Genomic DNA, 11,652 nt, shown 5'->3' with positions numbered 1-11,652 from the left:
TCTCTCTCTCTCTCTCTCTCTCTCTCTCTCTCTCTCTCTCTCTCTCAAAGCCCATGGACCCTTCCTCAGAATTCTGTTTTTAAATGCATAACATAAAATATATAGGATTACAAAAGATCAAAGGTTAGTGAAAATAATGATTTTTCTCCCATCCAAGTTTATGAATTCCCAAAGGTTCATAAACCATAATCTATAAGATTCTTCAGAAGATAAACATGCATACTTTCAAAATTCCCTAAAGAGTAAATCTGACCTTCCAGAGCACCTTCAGGAAATTTAATAATGACAAATTATAAAGATACCAAGAAAATCGGCATCAAAACAAAGACAGCTACAAGAAGAACCTTAGTTTTGCTGAAGCAGGTGCCACAAAAGCCACCACATCCCATTAGAAATTCTATTTAATGGCAAGGATATTCAAAAATCCATGTCAGTCCCATGACAGTTTTCCAAAGAGCTGAGCTTCCTACCTAAAAAGATAGCCCCAAATCTGCAGAACCAGGATTTATAAATGAAATTTTATCTTAACCATATGATTAAGGACTATTTTTCCTATGTCAGTAATCTCTGCAATCTCTGAATATGAAAAAAGTAAATTATCCAAAGCAACTACCAAAGGGAGAGAAAGATGTGGTTTCTCTGATATGAGATCTCCTAGACAGATTACAAGCTGTAATACCCATTAGTTTAATCTTTGCTATTTTGTACTTAACTTCAATGCATTGAAAGATCTGATTTCACTGGTGTGAGATACAATTTAATATCCAGTTCTTCCTGGGTTACTGTGTTGAAAACAGTTAACTGCTTATTGGCCAACCTTCTAGTACTTAAATAAAAATTTCCAAAATTTACTGGGCTGGCTCTCAGAAAATAGACACAGGGGCTCACTGGCAGGTCTTTTTAATATATACCACCAAGCAGAGCTTGTGTTTCACTGACACCTCTTCAGAATCCCAAGGATCTCCAAATCACAAGTAAGACTTTAGTGGACAACCTTGTTATCTAGTTTTTGTTCATCTGGCAGCTGGTAGCACAATGATAGTGAATGGAGCACTAGGCTTGGAGTCAGGAAGACCTGAGTTCAGATTCACTCTCACACACTTAATAGCTGTGTGACCTTTGGACAGTAACAGCCTCAGTTTCCTCAACTGTAAAATGGAAATAGTAATGATACCTGTCTTTACATTGCTGCTGTGAGTATCTAAGGAGGTTATATTTGTAAAAAAGCACTTAGTGCAATACCTGGCACATAGTAGGCACTGTATAAACAATTATTCTCTTTCTACCTATTCTTCCATTTCAAAGACTGAGCTACAAATTATCTGTACTAAGAAAAAATTTGCCTCAAAACTATGATTGGTCATGGTAGGAATGGGGTGGGGGTGGAATGTTAAATCTATAACAAAATATTTCTGATTATAATTGAATCATCTGTTTGAACAAGAATTTATTCAGTATGCCATCATTTATCTATCACCCTAAAAATAGACATTAATTACAAATCATTCTAATCCATTCATTAAAAAGCATTATGGACCTCAATTGGGCAATATTTTGTTCTCAGTTATAATTATTGTACACATTCACAAATTTTTTAAAAATTTATTTTCTTTAAAAAATGCTGGCTTCTCTCCCAGTTAGCAAACTTTAATGGGTAGGGGAGTTATATTAAGGGTTTGGCTTTTTTTTTCCTATGTGAAAAAATCTGTAATTTGGAAAATAAAGGAAATTTGATTGATTTTTTACATATCTATTTTATAACTGATGTTAAAGAAATCTTTTTAGGAAAGAGAAAATTTATTTTAATATGTAAGGTACATAAAACCATATATCACAGGAGCCATTCTGATCTTATAAAGATGAGACATTGTGTAGCATAATAATAAAAAATGTATGTCACACAACCAAGTGACTTGTAGCTGAAATTTACTATGGATCCTGTTAAAATATGAGTTTGTTGAGAGCTGATAGGACTGACTTGCTTTTTTCCTATTAGTATCTTCAGTGCTTTACAAATGGTGAGTGCTTAATAAATGTTCTGCTTTGTTTTGTTTTTTATTCATTCATTAATACCATTCATATAGCTGCAGTTCCATTTCTCATCTGGAGTATCTGAACTGAGGCAATGACAATGTCCTTGAAAATTTAGAGTGCAACTTAATCCAAAACATCCAATTATCCAGTGATCTATTAGATCAAGGACATCATATCTGTCTACCATGTAGCAATGACATCTGGAGGGAGTTATACTTATTATCTTTTCATCCATTTGGGGGGGAGGGTGCCACAGGATCTTAAATAACAATGAATGTGGAAATGTTCTCAGATAACATGGGACATAAAGGATATTGTGAAATGATATAACTTATTGAATGTTTTTCTAAAAATATAAAATATTTCAAATCCAAAATACCTATTATTATGCCCACCCCCATAATGTATTGTAACTATTAAGTATAGTCCAGTCTCCTATCCTAAAAGAATTTATGAAATTTAGCAGACAATCTCACAGAAATGGCTTTTTACATTTAAGAGAGAAAGGAAACATAACTCCTCAGAAGACATATTAAGATGCGAAAATGTTATGTTTTGTATCTTTTTCTTACCTGCTTACTAAAGACACCAAAAAATGACACCACATGAGTGGGTTTGTTATAACTATATAACTTATAACTTCTGGCTAAAAATAATGCAAAAGTATAAACAGAGACACAGAAATGTTTAATAATGATTTTTTTTCTTTTTTCAACCATTAAGTACCAATTAGCACAGAATTACAGAATTATATTGGTCAATAGATTTCAAGTTGTTCATAAAATTAGAAGGGAAAATAATTACATCATTATTTTTACTAACCTCTAAATAAAATTCTAAAACTGCTTCAGTTATGAATGTAGCCAACAAAGTATTCTGAGATGTGGTCTATAGACCTCTCCAGATTATCAAAAGGGTACATGATACACGCAAAATAAGTCAAGGACTCTTACTCTATAATATCTACCAAAAAATGGTCAAAGGCCTAAAGTGAAGAAGAAACCCACCATCTTCTAGGGTTTCTCATTTTATATCTGAGTATCTTTAATTGTTAGAAAGTTCTTCCTGACATCAAGCCTAAATGTGTTAGGCCTAAAGCTGCATTCTTATGTTACCTCCTGGTTACTGTCTCTTCTGGATGCTCTCCAGCTTGTCAGTGTCCTTATTCAAATGTGAGGTCTAGAACTGAACAAAATATTACAGAATTCAGCATAAGATTGAATTTGCCTTTCTGGTTGCTGTGTCACATTTGTGCCATTTATCAAGTGCTTTCAGCTATCCGCCAATCTGATAAGCTTGCCATCTATGCCTTTACTCAAATCACTGATAAAAATGTTAGTCCACAGTCAAGCAAAGGCATGAAATGGAAGAATTATCATATAAGTAACACCAAGCAGGTCTCTATAATACCTTCTCTGATTCCTCTATCACATAGCACCACTTTGTACCTTTCTATGCATTTGCCATTTTGTATCTCATCTACCAACTTAAACCCACCCCCACCCTCTTCCAAAATGCTTTATTTCTGTCAAAGGCATCGTTATTCTTCTAGTTTCCCAGGTTCACAAACTCTGTGTCATCTTTGACTCCTGAATTTTCCTAACCCCATCAACTGTCAAATATTTCTGTTTCACCTTCTACCACATCCGGAGCTTCTAACCCCTTCTCTCAATTCACAGAACCACCACCTTATCTCAGACCTGCATCATTTCTAAATAGGATTATTTCCATAGGCTCCAAATTGGCATCCAATCTAACCTCCAAAGAGCTGCCAAAGTGATTTGCTTTAAGTGAAGATCTGACCGTCTCACCTCTCTACTCAGAAAGCACTACTAGCTCCCACTTTCCTCTAGGATAAAATATCAACTCCTCTCTCTTGTTGCAAAGGCCATTCACAACTTGACCTCATCCTATTTTTCTATCTTCACGATGTGTTACTTCCCTTCCTATCCATGCTACAGTACCAGTCAAATTAATCTCTTTTTTGCAAAAAGTACTTCCTCTCCTATCTACATGCCTTTGGCCAGGGTGTACCCCAAGTCTAGAAGGTACCCCCCTCCTCACTTCCACCTTAGAAACCTCATCTCCTTCTAGATACAACTTAAGCATAACTTCTACAGGAAGAATTTGCCAATTGCTGCTTGCTCTCCCTCTATAAGTACTTTGTGTTTAACTTCTTTGTTTTCATTTTGTGGTTTTTTTCTACATATATCTAGTCAGATCTACCTATTATCATCCCCGACAGAAAGTAAACTGTTTTTTATACTTGTATCTCTAGCACCTAAAACATTCTAGGTGCTAAATAAATGCTGATATCTAAACTTATCTCCCCCAGCACAGTACAGTGTGGCACAGCAGGTCGTTTCATTGTTAATGGAATTGAATTGCAGGACAGCAGATCTTGTATGGAACACACAGAGATCAATGATTGTATTCTGTTCTGTATAGGTCTTGTGAGAGGCAGCCTCTATGAAGTAGGCTGAGGCCTGGGCTTGGAGCCGCCAAAGTACTGAGATTTAAGTCCTGCTCTAGTTACAGGTTAGCTTCAGTGACTTGCTCATATGAGCATATATAGAAGAATGTATATGTCTGGGTATGTATACATATGTATGCATGCATGCACACGCGTGCGCGCGCGCACACACACACACACACACACACCTCTTTTAGTGCTATAGATCAGAGGTGTCAAACATGTGGCCTATTCTCAAGAGAAGCCTGAACCAGAATAGTTAACAAAATAAGTAATAATACAATAAAATACAGATAACATCACATTTTAAAACTACTATGCACTCGTCAAGGATGCTTATTTATGGATCAGCAATACCCATTTCTATTTGACGCCACTGCCCTAGAAAGCTGTCTAAGATTCTCAGTTCTCGTGGAGAGTTTTCACAAGAGAAGCTTTGCATCTAAGTGAATCCCACCTCCCCCAAAAGCCCCACCAAGAACACCCAAAAAAGCCTTCTTAATTGCTTCATGTATTTTCATAAGACTACATGTAGACTCTATTGAAGAGAATAGGGGACTTGGCTAAATGGTTGGTTAGTTTTGCTCTTTTTTCCTCTTGTTTATCCTTCATTATAAGATATAGGAAGAGGGAAAAGAAAGAAAAATGACAAAAACAAAAGACAACAAAAAAAATTAAGTGATAAGTAAAGGATTCATAAGTTATATGGGGTGTCCCAAAAGTCTTAGTGCAGTTTTAAGCTGTGTGAAGACCTTTAGGAGTCCCTGTAGATTTTGCTCACCATCTATCAAAGAACTTGGAAAAAGCCAAGCACCTAAAAGGTTTTCAATAAATACTTACTGATTAAATATAGCTACAGATGAATTTTTTTTAATCTTTTGAAAAGGATCAAGATTGACAAATCTAAAAAATAATTTCCATACCCAATTTGTTTCAAGAGAATTCTTAGTTTTTCCCTTACAACACTGACTGATGACAGTGACTTGACCTTTCCAGATTTAAATGAATTCAATAACTTAGAAATTAAAACATTGTCTGTCAAGCATTTATTAAGCAATTACTATGCACCAGCATGGAAAATTTAAATTATACTCTGGTGAGCATCAGTCAGCATAGAAACAAACATACCAATGGCTTTTAACTTATTCATATACATATACATTGTCCATATATACACATACATATAGCTAGCCTTAACAACACACACATACACACTTATTTTATGTAGACTCTAAGGACCGATAATTTACACATTCCTACAGTACTGTAAATTTGAGCAATGCATTCTGTACATGTTTATATTGTGCCTTGGAGATTTTATTTTTGAGTGCTGGCAACATGTTAGGCAGTGTAAAGAATGCACAAATGATATGGTTCTTATTCCCTTGAGAACATTTGAAGGCAAGGCAGAAACATATTTATAGCAGTATTTCTCGAATTCTTGTGACCCATCAAGCTTCTCAGTTTTTTCCATAAATAAAAGATTTTTTTTTAAGCATGATGAGATTTCCAGGCTGAGCAAGGGGATACATAACAATAACTTCTCTTGAGCAAACCAGAGGAAAGATAACAGGAAGAAGGAATGGGCAATAAAGAGAAATGAGGTGTTCTCAACACAGTAGGCTCAGCAAAATGGTAGGGCTGCATGCTGAGAAAAGGCCATGATATAAATGGGAGCAAAACTGAGACCAAGAAACAGAGAAAGCAAAGATGACGGTATAAGCAAAGAGCTTGTGTTAATGATTATATGACCTAACCTTAGCTTTTCTCATCATCTTCACATGGGCCACATTCTTCAGTTGGGGGGAAAAAAATAAATTTGCAACTAGAGTATTTTAAATAGTCACATTTCCTTCTCCCTAAAATCTATCAAATTTGGAAATACTACTTCAATTCTTATAATCATTCCATTCTTAATATTTTCAGGGGGGAAAAAAGGCTAAAGAAGAATTCTGTGAAAACTGTCATCCCAACCCATCACCTCCTTATCTTAGGGCAAAATACCTCTAAGTAGTGAATTCCAAAAGAGACTTTACATGCAAAAAGATCGATGATATTTAGGGAAGCTCAAGAGTAGAAAAGTAAAGACACACATATGATTTATCAAGTGACTAAAAGGTAGGTGTTTATATACAAATTCTCCTTTCCTTTCAAGTTTTAGATTTAAGGCTTAACACTAGAAAGACCAAAATTTTTAAATGCTTCAAAGGACCAAACTGTTTCAATAAACGTAATGCAATTTTTTAACACATAGGCAAAGAAAATAGAGAAAGTAAGAAGAAAAATTTTAAAATAAAATTAGATTTTGGGGGAGTGTCAATTGACATATTTTGCTTTTCTTTGATTCAGAAGCAAGAAGGATCAGATACCTTATCTAGTTTCTGTAAACTAGGTTCATTGTTCTGGTTTAATACCTTAGTGTTACACTGGAACCTCAAACAAAGACTGGAACAGCCACCAAAAAAGGAGGGAGAAAAAGAAAAAAGAAACTAAGAGAAAGGCATATGGAGGGTGTGTGCTGATTCATTTTCCCTTCTCCCAATTTTTCAGTAACAAAAAGGCCGATGATGTTTTTGATCCAAACCTATGATTTGACTGATGTTGGGAATTTATCCTGTGCATACTCCCTTCTACAAGGCATATCAGTAACTTTCCTGAAATTTATCGTCATCCAGGCTTGCCTGGGGCATTGAAAGATTAAAAATGATTTGGCTAGGGTCACCAAAATCAGAAACAGCCTTGAACTTGGGTTTTGTCTAAGACAGGTTTTCCACCCATTTTAACATCACTGCTTTTCTAATTATACTTATTGCTTCTTTAAATTAATGAATAATGTTCTCAAAACTCTGCTCTAAACTTTTACCAGCTATTATTTCTACTCTTTCAAAGTTAGTAGAGGATAAAGGGGGTAGGAGGTAGAAACCTCAAAAACATAAAACAAGTTAGATGAAGGAAACTTAGTTCCCTTCAAATATGATGTGAGGAAGTACAGGATATAGTAGCTATGACTTCATTTTTTTTTCTTTTTTGGAGGGGGAAAGGTAGGGCAATTGGGGTTAAGTGACTTGCCCAAGGTTACAAGGCTAGGTTTTGTGTGTGTGTTAAGTGTCTGAGGACGGATCTGAACTCAGGTACTCCTGACTCCAGGATCAGTGCTCTATTCACTGTGCCACCTAGTCACCCCAACTTCATATTTTATATGTGTAAAAGAGTACTGGGATAAAATAAAAACAACAGTTATTAAGTACTTTTAAGTATAAAGCACTTAAATATCTTATGGGGGGAAAGGGGGAATATAAAATACTGTCTAAGCCCTCAACGAACTAACATCCCAGATGGTAAGATGTGATAGTAATGGCAATTAAAGATTCCCCTGTTATTGACTTGGTTTTCAAATTGATTGTGTTAAAACCCAGAGCTTGTTAATCCCACCTGTGGGATGGGCTTGTTGATGTGAAAAGAAAGTCCTGAATTGGGAGGAGCTGGTGACGTAGATTTGGAGAGACACTGGAGAGAGGCGGAAGATCTTTTTTTGGAAGCAGCACCTCGTGGAGAGAGAGAGAGACTAAGAGGATTGCTGGTGGCCGCTTTGAATTGCCCTGGACTTTTGAGACCTGCCCCCTGAGCTGCCAAGGACTGAGGAGACATGGCTGTTTTGCTGGTACTTTGTCTGTCTGTTTTGATGTTATTTTGCCAGATTTGTCCACTGGTGAAAGACTGTCCTGTTGAAGAAGGCCTGAGACTGTCCTGCAGACAGAGAGTGAATACTGTCCACTGGTGAGGGACAGTACTGTTGTTGCAGGGGTCTGGAGACTGTCCTGCAGACAGAATGAATACTGTCCACTGGTGAGGGACAGTACTGTTGTTGCAGGGGTCTGGGAGCCTTTCTGTTGGTTCAGAAGCCCTGAAGAAGGATTTTCTTGTTGTATGTTTACAGAAATCCTGGGAGAGGGCTTTGCTAATGTGTTCAGGGGTTCTAGGGCTGTTCTACAGACAGAGGATAAATTCATGAAGGGACTGGCAATGTATCTTATGGCCTTGCTAAGCCTTGTCTCTCCAGGAACTAAGATTGCTGAGAACTTGCCTCCTGTCAAGATGAAGAAAAGACCTCCATTTGGGTATTAAGTGCTGTGTTTAAACTTGATGTAACTCTGGGGTAGATTCAATTGTGATCCAGGGGTGGGGAACTTTTGACCTTTTTGTGTTCTATGGTTGAGCAAATGAATGTATTTTACTTATGTTTGGAAACTAATCTCCATTTGAGAAGAGGGGCTTTGTGGTGGACTTAATTAAGGTATAGCCTAGGGGTGGAGAAGTATTTGGAACAGAGACTTTGTAATTGATTGAATGATTGGAAAGTCCTGGGGTGGGGTAGGCCTTGGAGATTATTTAATCACACTTAGTAAATGCTGTATTTTGAATGATGTCATGTTTTGATCTTCTCTGTTCTGGGTTTGTTACTGAATAAAATAGAGAGCACCTATGCTGGTATTTTGAACCTGGGAAGTTGCCTTTCTTTTGGCATTATATTACATAAGACAAGACGGGAAAAGTTAAAAAACCATAAAAGTGATAGACATTAATTCAACAGAAAAGATGACATGAGACATTAATTAATTACCAAGTAAGTGATAGCAATGTATTACTTGTATGATATTGGCCAAATCACCTCACTTCTTTGAATTTCAGTTTCCTCACTTGTAAAATGACTTCTGATGCCCCTTCCAGATTCAAATCCCATGACAGTCAAGTGTTATAAGAATTTATAAGCTGGAGAGATCACTGCAGGCTAGAGTAAAACAAGAAAGGATTCATAGAGAAAGGGTCTGAGCTACATCGTAAAGGACACACGTTTCATAAAGGGCTGAGCTCCACCTTAAAGGACTCCAAAAGATTAAGAAATGACAGGACCTGTGTTTTTTTTTAATTCAATAAACATTTAGTAAAGGCCAACTATGTGCTACATAGCTGGAAAAGATAGGCCTGAGGATCGTATCTTTAATCAAACCTCATAATTTTAAATTAGACAAGGAGAAACGGCCAATCAGGATAAAGTGATTTGCCCAAGTCATCACTAAATCCTTTCTCTAAATTCAGTGATTTTTCCACCACAGTGAAGGGAGATGGGGTATAAACAAAAAAAAAATGAAGAAAACCCAAGATGTATTTATAAGCTATTGAGCAGAGCAACTAAACTGGAAGAGAGGAGGAAGAGACAGAGTGAGGGCCTTGAATGTCGGTCTAAGGAAGCCTGAATTTTATCCTGCAGGCAATGACTAATTACTGAAATTTTCTGAGCATCAAACAGGGTAACTGGTTTCTCATATTGAGGATGGGGGTGGGGGGATGAAGAAGTGGGAGGAATGAAGAAGCAGAGGAAGGTCTGAGAACCTAAAGCATAGCTTACAGATTACGATGAACAAGGAAAAACGGGAAAAAAGTTCCACAAAAATGAAGAGAGCAAATTGGGTTTCTTAGCTCCTTCATACAATATACCCAAGGAGATCTTTTGACAAACTGTTTCAGAGAAGTTATTACCAGTAAAGAATTACAAAGGAAAAAGAGGCCCTCCACTATGACTGCTCCCCCTTATTCATAACACCCAATAGAAATGGTGTCGACATTCCAGCGTGGGCAGAAACAATACCCTCAATTCTCACTCAACGCAGACATGTGGGGACAACTCTGAGATGCCAAAGGAAAATGTGAGCAACTCCAGATACAGTTGTATTTGTAAGGCCTTGCATAAATGTACTCTTAGCAAAGTATTAAAAACAAGAGCCTGGAAGTGTCTGACTGCTACATGCATGACAAGTATTCTTTCCTTCCTTTGTAGCCTGCGCACCATAATAAAGGCAGATTAAGTAACTTTTACCAAGCAACCCAATGAGCCAAAGGAAGAGGAATCTAGATCTTTCTGACTTCATTTCCATCACACTAAGTATATCTAATCATATGTAATTCTTAGCTAAAACAAACTCACTATTAAATTCCCAGAGGGAGGAGTTGGCACAATTATTAGCTTTAATTACGCTATCCAAGTCTTACTTATAACTTCTCCTCTGGGGTTAATGTTTCAAATTAGGGAGAAGATAGGAAAAGGGCCTGGCCCTACACTAAGCACTTTTACAAATATTACTTCATTTGATCATCACAATAACCCCGGTGAGATAGGTGTTATTATTATCTCTATTTTTACAGCTGAGGAAACTGAGGCAAACAGAGGTTAAGTGATTTGCCCAGGATCACACAATTAATACATGAGGCTGGATTTTTAACTCGGGTCTTCCTAACTCCAAGTCTAAGGTTCTTTGCACTACACCATGCTTTCTCTCTACCTTCAAAATAAATGAGAACATGACATGAGACAAGGGAAATCATCTCTGCCTCTCAGAATCCCTGGTTTACCCTCCATACTCAAATTCCATCTTCTCCATGAAGACTTTCTTGATGTCCTCAGCTCCCAGTGTTCAATCTCCCAAACAACTTCATGTTCATTCTGTATACATTCGGAAGGCATGTGCATATGTGGTCTTTCCCTTCTTTAAAATGTAAGCTCCTTGAGGGCAGGAAGAATGTCCTTTTGTATTTTGTATTTTTGTAAATTTCTTTGTATCCCCCATCACTTTGCACAATTCCTGATACAGAGGAGACTCAAAAAGTGGCTGAGAGAAGATCTTAACTCCGGTCTTCTAAGTAAAAACCAGTTGCTCCTCAAAAGGCATCCTCTTTTAGACCTTCGAAAGCATTTATGTAATTCATCACCCAAAAAGATTAAGAGGTGTCAGGATTCATTTTTTTTCCCATTTCAATAAGCATTTTATTAAGGGCCTACTATGTGCTAAGCTCTTTACTAAGCCTGGAGATAAAAATGAGAAAAAGAAAAAAAAAACAGTCTGCACTCTCAAGGAGCTTCCAATCAAATGGGGGAAGAAACACAAAAGAAAGCTAGAAAGGGGGTGGGGAGGACAAGGTATCAAGGTGAAAGGTATCATATTCCCTATAGGTCCATACCAAACAGCTGCTGATGGAAAATAGAGTTAGCTGGAAACTTCAAATCTTAGTCTTCTATAAAGAATGACTTTGGGAGGAGTTTAGTGTTCCATCCTTCAGGTCTCCAATCAAAGGGAAGAAGAGGCTGAGTT

General features: G+C 37.0%; 1 protein-coding gene and 1 long non-coding RNA gene across 2 annotated transcripts in view; one reads left to right on the top strand and one right to left on the bottom strand.

Moving 5' to 3' along the window:
- EPB41L2 (erythrocyte membrane protein band 4.1 like 2) overlaps nt 1–11,652 on the bottom strand; it is a 280,886-nt gene that overhangs the window by 137,824 nt on the left and 131,410 nt on the right. The window lies entirely within an intron of this gene.
- LOC138153271 (uncharacterized) lies at nt 7,661–9,005 on the top strand. The gene is made up of 2 exons (XR_011166322.1): nt 7,661–8,241; nt 8,421–9,005. It is a non-coding gene; the product is annotated as an uncharacterized lncRNA (long non-coding RNA).

This window comes from Petaurus breviceps, unplaced genomic scaffold (genome assembly GCF_028583685.1).
Source record: "Petaurus breviceps papuanus isolate PSGF00001 unplaced genomic scaffold, PetGlider_PUasm1.0 90977, whole genome shotgun sequence".
NCBI classification, from domain to species: Eukaryota; Metazoa; Chordata; class Mammalia; order Diprotodontia; family Petauridae; genus Petaurus; species Petaurus breviceps.
Note: the sequence above shows the minus strand (reverse complement) of the source record. Positions and strands in the feature narration are given on the sequence as shown.